Consider the following 17,140-nt stretch of genomic DNA (forward strand, 5'->3'; position numbering starts at 1 on the left):
TCGAAAGTTTTCCTGCCTTTTACTAAGGACATTACTGACCGATAGGAAAAATATTGCAAAAATAGAAAGAACATCGCGGTAATCTATTATCCCACTCGCAAGATATAAGATAACTAAAATTGGCTGAGGATGCTGAAAAAAGGAGGAATTTATAGGATGCCGTGTAGTTGTGTGGAGGGGTACGTGGCTGCTACAAAAAGAACGGTCAAAAAATGACTAGAAGAGCACAAGAGCAATTTATGAATGGTGGAGGTTGACAGATTAGCTGTTGTGGAACGCGCTCTGCAGCCAAAAGACCACCACATTCATTTTGATAGGACTGAAGTACTGGTTCCTAAGCAGCTACTATGAAAGGCTGTACTGAGAGGTCATAGGGATTGTTAAACACTCCAGGATTTCGAGTAGGAAGAACGACGGCGTGAAACTGAATGACAGTTGGATGCCGGTGCTGAAGATGACACGTACCAATCAGCCACCGTAGTGGTGGTAGCGACAGCGGATGTCGGCAAGCGACAATGGCCAACTGCGCTCGGTTACTCAAAACATGTGATGTCACGCCTCTGGGCGGAAGCACGCGTTAACGGAATTTTGCTACAAAAAAATGGTTCAAATGGCTCTGAGCACTATGGGACTTAACATCTGTGGTCATCACTCCACTAGAACTTAGAACTACTTAAACCTAACTAACCTAAGAACATCACACACATCCATGCCCGAGGCAGGATTCGAACCTGCGACCGTAGCAGTCGCGCGGTTCCGGACTGAGCGCCTTAACCGCGAGACCACCGCGGCCGGCAATTTTGCTACAGTCTGTAGCGAGCCAGGGGGTGAATCGGACACTCAAAGAAGCTACGATCCCATTGAAAATGTCCTCCGTAGATGGGGACGAAACCTCGAGTTTAAACGTGAAAGCCGTTCGACCACGGCATAATAGCCCGGAACATTTTATTAATTGTGACATTTCCGATCGCGAAAGTGTACATTTTACGAGATGAACGAGTTTGTTCATCTATATAGGCCTTACGCTAGTTCGCCACAGACTGTAAATCGGGCCATGTCTATGACGTCCTCAGACAAGAAGACAGGAGATTACGCAACTCACTATAGTTCTGTTTCGTAGAATAAAAAGCCAGCAAGTAAAATTGTAGGAGATACTGAGAATAAGTAGCAAGAAGGGGCGACATATTCTGGGAATCGGGTATGAGCGACATGCGTGGGCGGCGGGCGGGCGCCGGCGCGCGGCGACGCCTCGCGCAGCCACCGCCGGAGGCGCTGTCGTCGCCACGCCGCGCTCCACAGTGCAACAGGCCGGCAGTCTTCGGCGTGACGTCCCAGAAGGCGGCAGCACACGGCAGCAGCAGCAGCAGCAGGTGGTGCGCCAACCGATTGTTGTGAGCGCTGCGAGTCGTAGTTTACTGTGAGTACTGCTCAATGCTCTGCAACTCCTGGTGCCCACATTTCCCGTCTGATAAGGCACTGTGTAGGACTAAATGCACGTTCCATCTAGTTGACAGCTTTATTTCTACTCTTCGTTAATGATGAAAATATTCAGGCAAGACGGTGTTAACATATTACTAATTCTATCTTCTGAGTTGTAGCAAAGCGGCAGGAGGATTTTGTGCATTTGTCCACGCGGAAAGTGTAGGAACGCATATGATTTGAAGTAGTCTGAGGATGCCATGTTGGATAAAAAAAATTTTGTTTCTTTTTGCTTTAACTTTTCCAGTCGTTTTTCATTTCTGTCGAACCATCAGGAGTTTTTATTTACTGTACAAGATAATTAAATGCTACAGTGATGACGTCGCAGTACTAATGAAACATGTTTGTTGCAATCGGGATGCATAAATTTGTTCTGCACAAGACATTATCTTCAAAGCACTTTCTAAAGGAGAAGTGGACACACGTAATGAGCTTTAGAAAACCGCAGCATATGAATATCTGTATGTTCGCCTGTGTTCAGTGGAACAACTGACGCTCTTTGTGTAGGGGATTTGTCTTGGCTTTTTGGAGCTAACAAAGAAAAAACAGACTTTCTGTTACTTAAGGAGACGGGAACCATATTTGACGACTACGGATACTAATGAGACAAGATGTCACCTTAGGCTGTTAAGTTACATTACGGTTTGTAGCCACTGGTACAAGTTCGAGGACCACAAATGCAGTACAATGGATCCCCACAGTTACTACCTAAAATGATTCCCAGATGTTGATAATGTAAGCTTCATTGATTTATTTTTGTATGTAACAAATGTCTCTGTAAATTTAAGTACCTCATTTCAACTTAGAAGAAATACTACACACAGTGGTGGAGCATATAATCTCATAAATGCAAGAGATACATAATAAATGAAGCATACACCAACTGTTAGAACTGAAAAAAAAAAAAGTTCTACACTTTGCTCTTAATAGCAGAAATGGCTGGCGATAGAAGCGTAATTCATGAACAAAACTCCCTCGACTGTCTATATTTCGAATTTTAGGTTTTTATATCCGGTCCTTATCGGAAATGAAGCTTAAAATCCAATTTGTCTCTGTTTCGATTTTTAGATTTCCTATAAACCCAAAATCCTAATCTATCCCGGTTTCAGCTTTCATTTCCGATAAGTATCATAAAACACTCGAGCGACTTTTATTCATAAAAAATATATCCTTTTACTGCCTAAGTATAATGGATTCTTTAAAAAAATGAAACAAGTGCTTCTTTTCTTGCACTTCGATTGGTGTGTTCCTTGCAAAACGTATCCCACAAACATTTGCGGTATTTCGATTTCTCTAGAAACTGTCCTAAAAGTTTCGTACCCCTCGCGCTTTGTCACGTTAGCCATATGTGAACAGCATTTTATAACAGCATGCTCACTGACAAAAGACGAACTTTCGTCGAGCGGCCGGCACAACAGCGCTACACACGGCACACATGTTGTGTGTTGTGGAGCGGGAGTTAGTAGTCGGACTGTCACACCCAACCGTGTTCCTGACCCGAAAATCAGTCAGCCAGAACACCTACACTTATCCGGTCGGTCGGTCCGTCCGTGTGGGATGGTTCTATAGAAAGGACACTGCCGATTTCCTTCCCCATTCTTCCTTAATGCGGGCTTGTGTTTCGTCACTAATGACCACGCTGTTGACGTGATGTTAAACCCTAATCTTCCTTCCTTTGTATTTTCATCCGTGCCTTTATTAAAACGTCTTTCATGTTACAAAACATAGCATTGGTATAAAAGTGTAAACGAACGCTTGAATTGCTAAACTGGTAGGAAAGTCACATACCACCCACAACCATTAGCCCTAAATGGCGCTGATTACTTCTTCACTGTTGTGTTTCTTTCCAACGTCATAGCTACTGCGTTTCCCTGAGACCACAGTATGACGATGGGTAACGTTGCTGACGCAATATGTTTCTCACTGTTATATATTACATGAAATGGCAGCACGCGTTGACGTTATTTTGATAGCCTGTAACTTGCATGTTTCTCGCATGTGGTTGAAACATGAAGTAATAAATCGCCGTTCACGTCCTTTGACACATTTATGCGCGGCATGATTAGCAGTTCTCGTGTGCAACAAGTTATCATTCACAGATGTCAACACATTACTGTCATGACCGTTTTGTGAAAGTGTTAGTTGTGGTTAGAGTGAAATGGTGCTACGGGAAGAAAAAGCATTTGACTCTGTAGGCCTGCCACACCTTTGCTTATTATCGCAAGTACGATCGTACGGCGTATCAAGTGAAATTCGCGACTGGATTGAGGATTTCTTGGTAGCGAGGATGAAGCGAGTTATCTTGGACGGAGAGTCATCCACAGATGTAGAAGTAACTTCGGCTGTGCCATAGAGAATTGTTGGAAACCTTGATGTGGATGTATATTAATAACCTTGGACATGGTATTCACATTTTTCGCAGGTGATGCGATTACATACAGGGCCGCGCGGTTTGAGGCACCATGTCACGGTCTGCGCGGTCCCTCACGCCGGAGGTTCGAATCCTGCCTCGGGCATGGGTGTGTATATTGTTTTAAGCATAGTGTAAGTCTATGGACCGATGACCTCAGAAGTTTGGTCCCTTAGCAATTCATACACATTTGAACATTTACGTACAGGGCATTGCATGAAAGAGGGCCGATTTAGAAACGGCAAAACAAACGGCAAAACAGCCTTAGGATTATACTGTGAAACATTTTAAATCACAACAATGAAATCCTTGTTTATTGTCATTTCACGCGTTGCGCATGTTTTGAAAATGTCTTGCAGGTGGCCATCATTGTTACGATGGCACTCAGTCTGCGATGCAAATTGTTCACGACGACTTCAAGCGTCTGTATAGGAATGTTCTCGATTTCTTCACGAATAGTGTCTTTCAGTTACACAACTGTGTGTAGACGTTGTGTTTCAGAAAACCTCAAAGGAAATAATCACAGACTGATAAGTCGGGAGATCTGGGAGACCACAAAATAAGTATCAACATTCCTTGATCTGATGTGCTTACCAAACACTGCGCACTGCTGCCATTTAAATTTGAGCAGAGTGGGATGTAGCATCATCTTGCTGAAACAAATACACATTTGTAGGAAACTGTTAAAGTTAAGGTGCGAGGAATGTGTGTACCGTGGAAGCATACCGCTGAGATGTGACTGGTTGCTCGCCCACATTCATCCACGAATAAGCAATGTCCGATATGACGCCCACTGAAAAAACAGCGCACCGCCCCGTCATTTTCTGCCTGTGTCGAAGGGCGTGGATGGACTTCATGAAGATTGTCGTCGCACCTGTAACGGCAGTTGTTGGTTAACATAAACACTGAGGTGAAAATGTGCCGCTTCACTCATCCATAGCAAATTTAAGAAGCCTTCCTTGTCCCTCATTTTAGTCAACAGTTCAACACAGTCATTCGCTTTTTATAATCACTTTCGTTTAACTGTTGCCCAACCTGTACCTCGTACGGTTGCAGCTTTAAATCTTTCCGTAAAATTCTGTGCACACTACGACGGAACATTCGCGCTCGATTGACTTGGCTTCCTCACCGTCGTCAGATTAAGCGGAAGTGCTGGTAGTACCCCAATGCCCTCCGCTGCCTGAGCGACACCAACTGGGGTGCAGATCGCTCTACGCTGCTACAGCTCTACAGAGCCCTTGTTCAATCCCGCCTTGACTACGGGAGTCTGGTTTATGGTTCAGCGGCGCCCTCGGCGTTGCGTTTACTCGACCCAGTCCACCACTGTAGCGTTCGCCTAGCGACAGGAGCTTTTAGTACGAGTCCAGTGATCAGCGTCCTGGTGGAGACCAGAGTCCCTCCATTGCAGGTTAGGCGTGCACAATTGCTGGCCAGTTAAGTTGCACACGTTCGTAGTTCTCCTGCGCATCCGAATCGCCATCTTTTCCCTCCCACGGCAGTTCATCTTCCGCATCGGCGACCCAGGTCAGAGCTTCCAATTGCAGTTCGCGTCCGATCCCTTCTTTCAGAACTGAAGTCCCTGCCTTTACCATCTATACCTGAGGTCCACTCACGTACACCTCCATGGTGTAAGCCTAGGCCGCGCCTTCACCTGGACCTTCCACATGGCCTAAGGACTCAGTTAACCCCGCGGCTCTCCGCTGCCAGTTCCTCTCGATTCTTGACGTGTACTGAGGCCACGAAGTGGTGTACACTGACGGCTCGATGGCTGATGCTCAAGTCGGCTTCGCGTATGACCATCGAGGACATATTGAACAGCATTCCTTGCCCGATGGCTAAAGTGTTTTCACTGCCGAGCTGGTGGCTATATCTCGTGCTCTTGAGCACATCCGCTCATTCCCCAGCGAATCGTTTCTCCTGTGTACTGACTCCTTCAGCAGCCTACAAGCTATCGACCAGTGCTACCCTCCTCATCCTTTGTTAGCGACTATCCAGGAGTCCATCTATGCCCTGGAACAGTCCAGTCGTTCAGTGGTGTTTGTCTGGACCCCAGGTCACGTCGGAATCCCAGGCAACGAACCTGCCGACAGGCTGGCCAAAGAGGCTACACAGAAACCGCTTATGGAGATCGGCTTCTCTGCAACTGACCTGCGTTCAGTACTATGCAGCAACGTTTTGTGGCTTTGGGAGACGAAATGGTATAACTTCAGCACGCACAACAAACTGCGTGCCATTAGGGAGACTGCCCCATGTGTGGCATTCCTGCATGCGGGCCTTTGTCATGGACTCTGTGGTTCTCTGCCGGCTCCGCATTGGCCACGCTTGGGTGACACACGGCCACCTCCTGCGCCATGATGATCCACCTTAGTGTCGGTGCCGCGCCCGGCTGACAGTGGCCCATATCTTGGTGAGCTGTCCTTCTTTGGCTGCCCTGCGACGGACTCTTCAGTAACCGGACTCATTGCCATTAATTTTAGCTGACAACGCCTCATCGGCTAATTTAGTTTTATGTTTTATACGTGACGGTGGGTTTTATGCTTTCTCCCTTTATGTTTTCCACTCTAATGCATTTAGGTTGGATGTTTTGATGTGTCTCAGAGTGGCTGGCTTTTCCTTTTTATTCTCGTGCTCGTTCAGCCACGGTCATCTGCTGTCTTGTTTTTACCCCTTCTACCTGTTTCTTGCTTCTCTCTGTGGTGTTCTTTTCCTGTTTTGTCCATAGTATTGTTGGTTGTCCTTTTGTCGTTCTTCTGGTTTTTCCTTTCTCATGTTATTGTGCTGTACGTCTCCTTTCTTTTCTTCTTTCCCTTAGATGTCAATCGTCATCTTCATCTCACTCAAAAACAATATGGCTGTCGTTAATGCCCACCGTTGAGAAAATTCTGAAGTCGAGGGAGAAAGGTGGAATTACTTTCTTCAGAAACCCGAAAATCCTGAATGCAAATCGCAACTGCTAAAATTATGTGAGTATTTGTTTTCCATTCCCGTACACAACGCCACTGTGGCAAGAGTATTTTCGCTGATGTCGGCCCAGTGGACTGATGAAAGAAATCGACTGCTGCCAGGGACTATGGAATCAGTCTTACAGTGCCAGTTTAACTAGAAGCTGACTTGCATGGAGTTTTATAAATACGTAAAAGTGAAAAGACTTGCTGAAAAAGGGGATATCCTCCGAAAATTATGGTGTATACATGGCGCAACAAGTTCCATGTAATTGCGTTCCAAATAAAAATACTTCATTCCCACACCCTCATCCGAGTGTGTCCCGACGAGGTCCCAGCTAGATAGGCATCCCTAAGTGAGTGACGCTAAAAGTGTGTCTGTAGTTTCGTTGTAGAGTTCCCTTTGCAGTTCATTTCACTTTATGTATTTGCCAGTCTACTGTGCAGTTCCGAATACAAATAGATCTACCTGTATGGCCCTCCGAACACACAGAGGTAAACGGTGGCATCTTTGTGCGTGAGCTGTAAAAATAACTTGGTAACACGAGTGTCTTTAATTACTAGAACCTGGGTCGTTGCTGTTTCTGACACAGCGGAATCGTCCCCCCAGGGGGTCCACAACTCTTTTGTGGACACGTGTGTAGCGAGCACGGGACCCCGAGCTAATGTGGCCCTCCTTCCTTTCCGGGCTGCATACCTTCCCTTCCCTTTCCGCATCCCTCCCCGTCCCCCGTCCCCCATCTTCGCCCCCCCCCCTCACCTCTGGCTATTTCCTTCCCTTTCTCCCCCTCTGGGAGTATGGTTTGTGCCTACGTCCGGAGACGGACGCTCGAAACTTTTCCAACTTACTTGCTTTCTACACTTACAAGTCCTCGTCCTTCCTCTGTCCTTCTCTTTTCCTTCCCTCTTCTCCTTGCCCTTTTCTCCGCTGCGGCGTTTGAGACCCCCTCTTCTTTCCTTTCCCTTTCTCTTTTTTCCTCCCTGTGCGTGTCTGAAGGCCGACCCACGCACTTCCATGCGTAGCCGGTGACGGGGTAACGCGTAATTCCCCGCCCCGGGTAGACAGGTAGGACACGTACGTACCCCCTGGTAACGGCCAGGCCCAGGGAGGGGTGATTACCCGAGCTGATACCTTCCGAAAGTGCCGATTGGTCCCTCCGTCCGTTTGTCGGGAGGTGTGACCTGAGGTGTGAACAATCACCTAAGGCGGGTGTGCCCTCGGTGAGGGCCCCCACAAGGGAGGAGCGCGCCATCGGAGACGCCGGTAATCATGGGGGATTCTTCCGCAATGGTTTCCTCACCTTCCACTATGTCTGCTCACAAACGTAAGTTCACTGAGTCTCAGCCACAGACGGTTCTTCCATCGTTGCCACAGTTCCTTGTTGTTTCTCGGTCTGACGAAGGTCACGACTTTTCCACGGTCAACCCTTTCATTATTCAGAAAGGTGTCGACGCAATTGCGGGTCCTGTAAAGTCTTGTTCCAGATTACGGAATGGTACCCTGTTGTTAGAAACACACAGTGCCCTCCAGTCTCAAAAATTGCTGCGTACTTCTCTGCTCCACACCTTTCCTGTCCGGGTGGAACCGCACCGTACCTTAAATTCCTCGCGTGGAGTCGTTTATACACGCTCCCTCGATGGATTGTCTGACGAAGAAATTCAGCACTACCTGTCTGACCAGGGCGTCACCGCTGTTCATCGGGTTATGAAAAGGGTTGACTCGAACATCATTCCAACCCGCACTGTCTTCTTGACATTTGACAAAGTTCAACTCCCATCAAAAATCAAAGCAGGCTATGAGATAATTTCCGTTCGCCCTTATGTCCCAAACCCTACGCGTTGCTATCGATGTCAGCGGTTCAATCACACCAGCCAGTCCTGTTCCAATCCGGCCAAATGTGTTACGTGTGGCAAGGATGCCCATGAGGGTGCTTGTCCACCTCCATCCCCTCACTGCATCAACTGTATGGGTGACCACGCTGCTTCCTCTCGAGATTGCCCCGTTTTTAAGGACGAAAAGCTGATCCAGGAAATAAGAGTGAAGGAAAAGGTGTCGACCTTTGCTGCTCGAAAGTTACTCGCCAGTCGACAGCCCACCGTGCCTCAGAAAGGAAAATACAGCACTGTCCTTGCTTCTCCTTGGCCAACAAAGGAGGCGGCCACGCAGACTTGCGACCTCACATTTAGTACCACGGTCGTCAGATCGGCCAGCGCAAAGATCGCCCGTTCAACCTCACCTCTTTCGCCTGCCCACTCTATGGCTCACCCTTCGTCGGGTTCTGCTAAATCTCGAGCCCAAAAGTCAGACGCCAAGTCTTCAAAAAAAGAGCATTCTCGTGAAGAGTTTTTACGTACTACACCTTCACAACCATCGGTTCCTCCTTCATCTAAACATACCTCCAAGAAGGCTACGAAGAAACACAGTTCCTCTCCTTCTCCGCCAAGGCGTGTCCCATCTACAGCACCACCTGGCGGAAATCGCCCTCGGCCATCTTCTGTGTCTCCGAGGCGCACTGTTGGTGGCCGGTCAACTGGCCGATCGTTGGTGGCAGGAGCTGCTCCTGACCAACCTATGGATCAGGATCTTCTGCCTTCGACTGAATGCCATTCCATGCTGTCGGTCGCAAGCTCTGAGCAGTCGTTGAGTTGACAGCACCCTTGGTCACGTTCCTCCATTTTCTGTTCACCCAATGTCCATTATCCACTGGAATATCCGCGGCATTCGCGCCAATCGGGAGGAATTGTCGATCCTCTTACGATCCTACTCGCCGGTCATCTTCTGTCTTCAGGAAACAAAGCTGCGTCCCCATGACCGCTTTGTTCTCCCTCATTTTCAGTCCGTCCGATATGACCTCCCCTCTGTTGAAGGCACTCCAGCCCATGGAGGACTCATGATTCTGCTCCATGATACTCTCCATTATCACCCAATCCCCTTAAACACTTCCTTCCAAGCTGTCGCCGTCCGTCTTTCCCTTTCTGGGTTCACGTTCTCTCTTTGTACGGTATACATTCCATCGTCTACACCATTGGCACGAGCTGATCTCCTTCATCTTCTTGATCAGCTTCCACCCCCCTATTTGTTGGTTGGGGACTTCAATGCCCACCACCCGCTTTGGGGATCTCCACATCCTTGTCCACGTGGCTCACTATTGCTAGACGTCTTCCACCAAGCGGATCTAGTCTGCCTCAACACTGGGGTCCCCACATTTTTATCTGCCTCCACGGCAAATTTATCCCATTTGGACCTTGCGGTTGGTACTGTTCCGCTAGCTCGGCGCTTCGAATGGTTCGCCATTGATGATACACACTCGAGTGACCACTTTCCATGTGTTCTTCGACTGCCGCCTCAACTGCCATATATGCGCTCGCGACGCTGGAAGTTTGCCCAAGCCGATTGGACACTGTTTTCGTCTCTAGCGACATTCGATGACCGTCGCTTTCCCAGCGTCGACGATGAGGTCACACATTTTACCGACGTTATTCTCACAGCTGCGGAACGTTCAATACCACGCACCTCCGAATTGCCCCGGCGCCCTCCAGTTCCTTGGTGGAACGAGGCATGCCGTGACGCAATACGTGAGCGGCGACGTGCTCTTCGCATTTTCCGTCACCATCCAACTTTGTCCAACTGTATCCGATATAAGCAGTTCCGTGCGCGATGCCGTCGCGTCATCCGCGATAGCAAGAAGGCAAGCTGGAAATTCTTTACTAGCGCATTTAACAACTTCACTCCCTCCTCGGAAGTTTGGAGTCGGCTTCGACGGTTCTCAGGCGCGCCTAGTTTCTCCCCGGTCTCTGGGCTCACTGTCGCGCATGATACCTTAGTGGACCCCGTCGCAATTTCTAACTCATTGGGTCAGCACTTTGCTGAGATTTCGGGCTCTTCAAATTACCCGCCAGCGTTTCTCCCGAAGAAACGTGCAGCGGAAGTGCGACATCTTGCTTTCTCCTCTCAAAATCGCGAAAGCTACAATACTGTTTTCTCCATGCGCGAACTCCAACATGCACTCTCTTCTTCTCGCTCCTCCGCCCCAGGACCGGATGGTATCCATGTCCAAATGTTGCTGCATTTATCAACCCATAGCCTGCGTTACCTCCTTCGCCTTTATAATCGAATTTGGACCGACAGTACCTTTCCCAGGCGATGGCGGGAAGCTATTGTCGTTCCCGTTCCGAAACCTGGAAAGGACAAACATCTCCCCTCTAGCTATCGCCCCATTTCTCTCACGAGTAGTGTCTGTAAGGTTTTGGAGCGTATGGTGAATTACCGTTTAGCTTGGTGGCTGGAGTCCCGCAGTCTTTTAACACCAGCCCAATGCGGATTCCGAAAGCATCGTTCTGCTGTTGACCATTTTGTTGCTCTCTCCACTTATATCATGAACAATTTTCTCCGGAAACGCCAAACGGTAGCAATATTTTTTGATCTGGAGAGAGCGTACGATACCTGTTGGAGGACAGGCATCCTCCGCACACTGTTCTCTTGGGGCTTTAGAGGCCGGCTGCCCCTTTTTCTTCGCGAATTTATGGCAGAGCGCACATTTAGGGTGCGGGTGAACACTACTCTCTCCCGTACTTTCTCCCAAGAAAACGGGGTACCCCAGGGCTCCGTGCTGAGTGTTGTACTGTTTGTCATCGCCATTAATCCAATTATGGATTGTCTCCTTCCTGATGTCTCGGGCTCCCTCTTTGTGGACGATTTTGCGATCTACTACAGCTCTCAACGGACCAGCCTTCTTGAACGACGTCTTCAAGGATGTCTCGATCGCCTCCACTCGTGGAGCATCGAAACCGGCTTCCGTTTCTCACCCAGTAAGACCGTTTGTGTTAATTTTTGGCGACGTAAGGAGTTTCTTCCGCCCTCCTTACATCTAGGTCCTGTCAACCTTCCGTTTTCCGACGTCGCTAAATTCTTGGGTCTTATGTTTGACAGAAAACTGTGCTGGTCCTCCCACGTTTCCTATCTTTCGGCTCGCTGTCTGCGTTCCCTTAACACCCTCCGTGTCCTGAATGGTACCTCTTGGGGAGCGGACCGAGTGGTCCTTCTCCGCCTCTATCGCGCCTTAGTGCGCTCGAAATTGGATTATGGAAGCATAGTCTACTCCTCTGCTCGGCCGTCTATTCTTCGGCGTCTCGACTCTATCCACCACCGTGGATTACGTTTAGTGTCTGGAGCTTTTTACACCAGCCCTGTGGAAAGCCTTTATGCTGAGACTGCTGAACCTCCGCTGTCCAATCGGCGGGCAGTCCTTCTGAGTCGTTATGCTAGCCATCTGTCTTCCATGCCTGCTAATCCAGCCCATAACCTTTTTTTCGACGCCTCCTTTGATGTCGGGTATGCAGGCCGCTCCTCCTCCCTACTACCCCCGGGAGTCCGCTTCCTTCAACTGCTCCATTCTCTTTCCTTCCGCTTTCCTAAAACCTTCTTGACAACTTGGGGTACAGCACCGCCTTGGCTCCGTCCCCGGATCGACTTGCTCAGAGACCTATGTCAATTTCCCAAGGATGGTACCCCTACACTTGTTTACCGTCGGGCATTTGCTGCTCTATGTGCACAAATGACGGAAGCCACATTTATTTACACCGATGGCTCGAAAACATCGTTAGGTGTAGGGAGTGCCTATATTGTTGGCGACACCCCAAATCACTTTCGGCTTCCCGACCAGTGTTCGGTTTATACTGCGGAGCTTTACGCTGTTCTCCAGGCTGTTCACTACATCCGCCGCCATCAGCGGATACAATACGTAATCTGCTCAGATTCTCTCAGCTCTCTCCTAAGTCTCCAAGCTTTTTACCCTGTGCACCCTCTGGTCCACCGGATTCAGGACTGTCTGCGCTTGCTCCACCTGGGGGGCGTCTCAGTGGCGTTCCTCTGGCTCCCGGGACACGCTGGTATCTGTGGAAATGAGGCGGCCGATATAGCGGCCAAGGCTGCAGTCTCTCTTCCTCGGCCAGCTCTTCAGTCTCTTCCGTTTACCGATCTACGGAGCGGTTTATGTCGCCAAGTTACTCATTTATGGCATGCGCATTGGTCAACACTTCCCCACAATAAATTGCGGGAAGTGAAAGCCCTTCCTTGCGCTTGGACCTCTTCCTCCCGAACGCGTCGTTGGGAGGAAGTAATTTTAGCTCGACTCCGGATAGGGCACTGTCTTTTTAGTCATCGACATCTTTTAAGCGGTGATCCTCCCCCACTCTGTCCCCACTGCTCTCAGCTGTGGACGGTCAGACACCTTTTAATTGAATGCCCCTATTTTAATCCGTTGCGCTCCCGTCTACAGCTATCGCCTGATCTATCGTCGATTTTAGCAGATGACACGCGCTCAGCTGACCGCGTTCTACAGTTTATTAGTGACAGTGAAATGACGTCAGTCATTTGAAGCTTTTTTTTGGGGACAACCAACCCCTTTCTATAGTGGACTTTTAAGCATTCCTTCTGCCTTTAGTTTCTCAAATTTTCTGACTTTGTTTCCATTGCTGCTGATTTTAAATTTCGTTTTTTTCCTGTTTTCTACGTCGCGGGCTGGGCGCTAATGACCATAGAAGTTTTGCGCCCTAAAACCACAAAAAAAAAAAAACAGCGGAATCGTCAACGGCAGAGAACATGTGCTGTCTGACGTAATAAACGTCGCAGAGGCTCTTGCATGTTGCATCGGTTGACTTCACTGAAAGTCTGCAACATTTCAGCTTAGCTCAGACTAAGAGATGATAAATGCCTCAGCAACAACAGAGAACAGTAGTAGTCGCCCTGAATGTGAAGAGCCATCAGTTATCTCCCGCAGAAACATTCCATATGCACGCGAGTCAGTCTGTTTGTTCATTTACATCTACATGGATACTCTGCAAATCACATTCATGTGTCTGGCACAGGGTTCATCGAACCACCGTCACAATTCTCTATTATTCCAATCTCGTATAGCGCGCGGAAAGAATGAACACCTATATCTTTCCGTACGAGCTCTGATTGCCCTTGTTTTATCGTAGTGATCGTTCCTCCCTATGTAGGTCGGTGTCAATAAAATATTTTCGCATTCGGAGGAGAAAGTTGGTGATTGGAATTTCGTGAGAAGATTCCGTCGCAACGAAAAACGCCTTTCTTTTAATGATTTCCAGCCCAAAACCTGTATCATTTCTGTGACAATCTCTCCCACATTTCGCGATAATACAAAACGTGCTGCCTTTCTTTGAACTTTTTCGATGTACTCCGTCAGTCCTATCTGGTAATGATCCCACACCGCGCAGCAGTATTCTAAAAGAGGACGGACAAGCGTAGTGTAGGCAGTCTCCTTAGTAGGTCTGTTTCATTTTCTAAGTGTCCTGCCAATAAAACGCAGTCTTTGATTGGCCTTCCCCACAACATTTTCTGTGTTCCTTCCAATTTAAGTTGTTCGTAATTGTAATACCTAGGTATTTAGTTGAATTTACAGCTTTTAGATTAGACTGATTTATCGTGTAATCGAAGTTTGAGTTACTTTTAGCACTCATGTGGATGACCTCACACTTTTCGTTATTTGGGGTCAACTGCACCATTCAGCTATCTTTTATAAATTGTTTTGCAGTTTGTTTTGATCTTCTGATGAATTTTCCTACTACCTGAACCTGGTTTTATTTGCACCAAAGCTGCAGTACTGCTTGTCAGGAGCATGTCTTTGTAGAAAGCAAAGCACGCAGTAAACAGGATTGTAATGGCTACTGTTTAACGTAATCCTACCGTTGAATGCAAGTCTGTGGCCGTATCTTTTCGTGCCTGGACAATGAAAACATCCTGTAGCGACTCAGTAAAATTTGTCATTATTATACTCACGTCGAGGTGCGTTTCAGAGTCTTGGCGGCATCTTCTTCAGATGACGTTTTAAGCTGAAATTTATCAGCGTCGTCCTCATGACTGCAACTCCGTTAGCTGTTCAGTTTTGCTTCTTGCGGTATGCCCTATCCCGGTACACGCTACGTAAGGACTTAAACTCTGGTTTGAAAATTAAGCTTCACATGCTACCAGTCTGGAACCGCACAACCGCTACGGTCGCAGGTTCGAATCCTGCCACGGGCATGGATGTGTGTGATGTCTTTAGGTTAGTTAGATTTAAGTAGTTCTAAGTTCTAGGGGACTGATGACCTCAAAAGTTAAGTCTCATAGTGCTCAGAGCCATTTTTCACATGCTACATAACGATTGCATGAGTAAATTACTATAATTCTTGTGAATTACTTAATTTCTATCAAAAAGTATAGCACCTTTTTTATACGTAGATTGTAGAAAAAAGGTGGGAGTTTGGCCAAGAACTACACATGCTGTTTGTCGACTTCAGGAAAGCATGTGATTTCGTTCATCGGGAAAGTATTTTGAGGTGTCTGGAAGAGTTCCGTTTTGCCGAGAAACCTGTAAGCCTCACGAAGGCCTGCCTGATGGATACTACAGCAAAGGTAAAAATTGGAAATGAGCTGACTGAAGCATTCAAAATAAAAACTGGGCTACGGCATGGCGATGGACTATCACCTGTTCTTTTCACTCTCACATTAGAGAAGGTAATGCGAGAGATATCTAATGAACTAAGAGGAGTCCAGACCGGGGATGTGAACATCAAGTACCTCAGATATGCCGATGGTATAGCGCTACTATCTGGGTCGCAAGAAGAATTATGGGAAATAGCTGACATTCTGGAAACACCAGCGAGTAAAATTGGACTTCAAATCAATCGTGACAAAACGGAATACATCATTCTACACCGCAGACATAATGAAACTCGAGAACCACTTCTACCCTTACAGACAACTGAAGGTCCTTATCGTCAAGTCAGGGAGTTCAAATATCTGGGCGCAGTATTCAGAGATGAAGCAACCAGTGAAACGGAAATACAGGCAAGGCTACAGGCAGTTAATCACCGTTACCACAGACTTAATGCTCTCCTCAAAACCAGCAGTTTGTCAAGACGTTTCAAAATAAACATCACAAAACACTCTTACAGCCAGTAGTACTATATGGATGTGCCACCTGGAGTACAACCAAGCAAGATCTGGACAGACTGATGATATTCGAAAGGAAACTCCTTCTGAAGATTTTTGGGCCAGTTTACGATAATGAGGGCAACGGCCTTGTCGCAGTGAATACACCGCTTCTCGTCAGATCACCGAAGTTAAGCGCTGTCGGGCGTGGCCGGCACTTGGATGGGTGACCATCCGGCCCGCCATGCGCTGTTGCCATTTTTCGGGGTACGCTCAGCCTCGTTATGCCAATTGAGGAGCTATTCCACCGAATAGTAGGGACTCCGGTCAAAGAAAAACATCATAACGACCGGGAGAGCAGTGTGCTGACCACACGCCCCTCTTATCCACATCCACATCCTCATCTGAGGATGACATGGCGGTCGGATGGTCCCGATTTGCCACTTGTGGCCTGAATACGGAGTGCTTTACGATAATGAGAGTGAGAAATGGAGGATTCGTCACAATACAGAGTTGTATGATATTTACAAAGAGCTGAACATTGGGGTTATAATGAAGACACGACAACTCCGGTGGGCAGGGCATGTTGCTCGAATGCAGGACAACCGGTGGCCGAAAAACTGTACTCAACACCAAGCCAACCGGCAGAAGGGTCGTAGGAAGACCTAGAAGTCGATGGAGCGAGTGCGTATCCAAAGACCTTCAGAGCGGAAATGCTGGAAGGGTGGCAGAAAGGAGCTGAAGACAGGTTGGACGCAATCTCGCAAAGCAGCGCGCGGTCCGTTGGTCGTGATCGCTTAAAGTAAGTAAACCCAAATTATCACACTTCCTGAAGATGGAGTTTTTGGTCAGAAATGCATCGCAAACGTTAAAACATAAGTAATTGTCGTGCACTGTTTTATTTTGCTTGAAAACAAGTGACGGATGCCGAGTTGCTTCACACACCAGACATTTGGAACATTTTAAATGTGGCTTGGTCCCTGTGATGTTAAATTTGACTATAAGTACAGGTTTGCTGATTTTAATCCTTGGACTTTGTCTACCGCTTACCTTGTCTTGCACCTCTAGCAACGATATGGGAGGGCAAAAAATACCAGGTTGCACCGCGTTTTGGTTCCCTCCATAACTGGCTGGCTTCGTTAATTCAGAAGGCGGGTGAAGGCAACGCCCCCCACCACCACCACCACCACCACCACCACCACCACCAAAAGAACGGTGCCTAGTACCGGCACGGGAGTCTCCAGAGCAACCTTCTGGTCTTATTTTTACGCAGCCACATCATGTTTTCCTTCTGAGGCATCCGAGGTTCACCTTCTAGTGTGGCGCCGGAGGACGTGCTAATGTAGTTGTACACACCCGCGTCAGTACTACAGC

At 47.8% G+C, this 17,140-nt stretch overlaps 1 protein-coding gene across 1 annotated transcript in view; it reads left to right on the forward strand.

Annotated features, from left to right (window-relative positions):
• Positions 1 to 1,323: 1,323 nt before the first annotated feature.
• Positions 1,324 to 17,140, forward strand: part of LOC126416441 (uncharacterized) — a 243,333-nt gene continuing 227,516 nt past the window's right edge. The window contains exon 1 of the mRNA XM_050084164.1: positions 1,324 to 1,417. The gene's annotated coding sequence lies outside the window, so the exon portion shown is untranslated. The remainder of the gene's footprint in view (positions 1,418 to 17,140) is intronic.

The sequence above is a fragment of the Schistocerca serialis genome, chromosome 8, assembly GCF_023864345.2.
Source record: "Schistocerca serialis cubense isolate TAMUIC-IGC-003099 chromosome 8, iqSchSeri2.2, whole genome shotgun sequence".
Taxonomy (NCBI): domain Eukaryota; kingdom Metazoa; phylum Arthropoda; class Insecta; order Orthoptera; family Acrididae; genus Schistocerca; species Schistocerca serialis.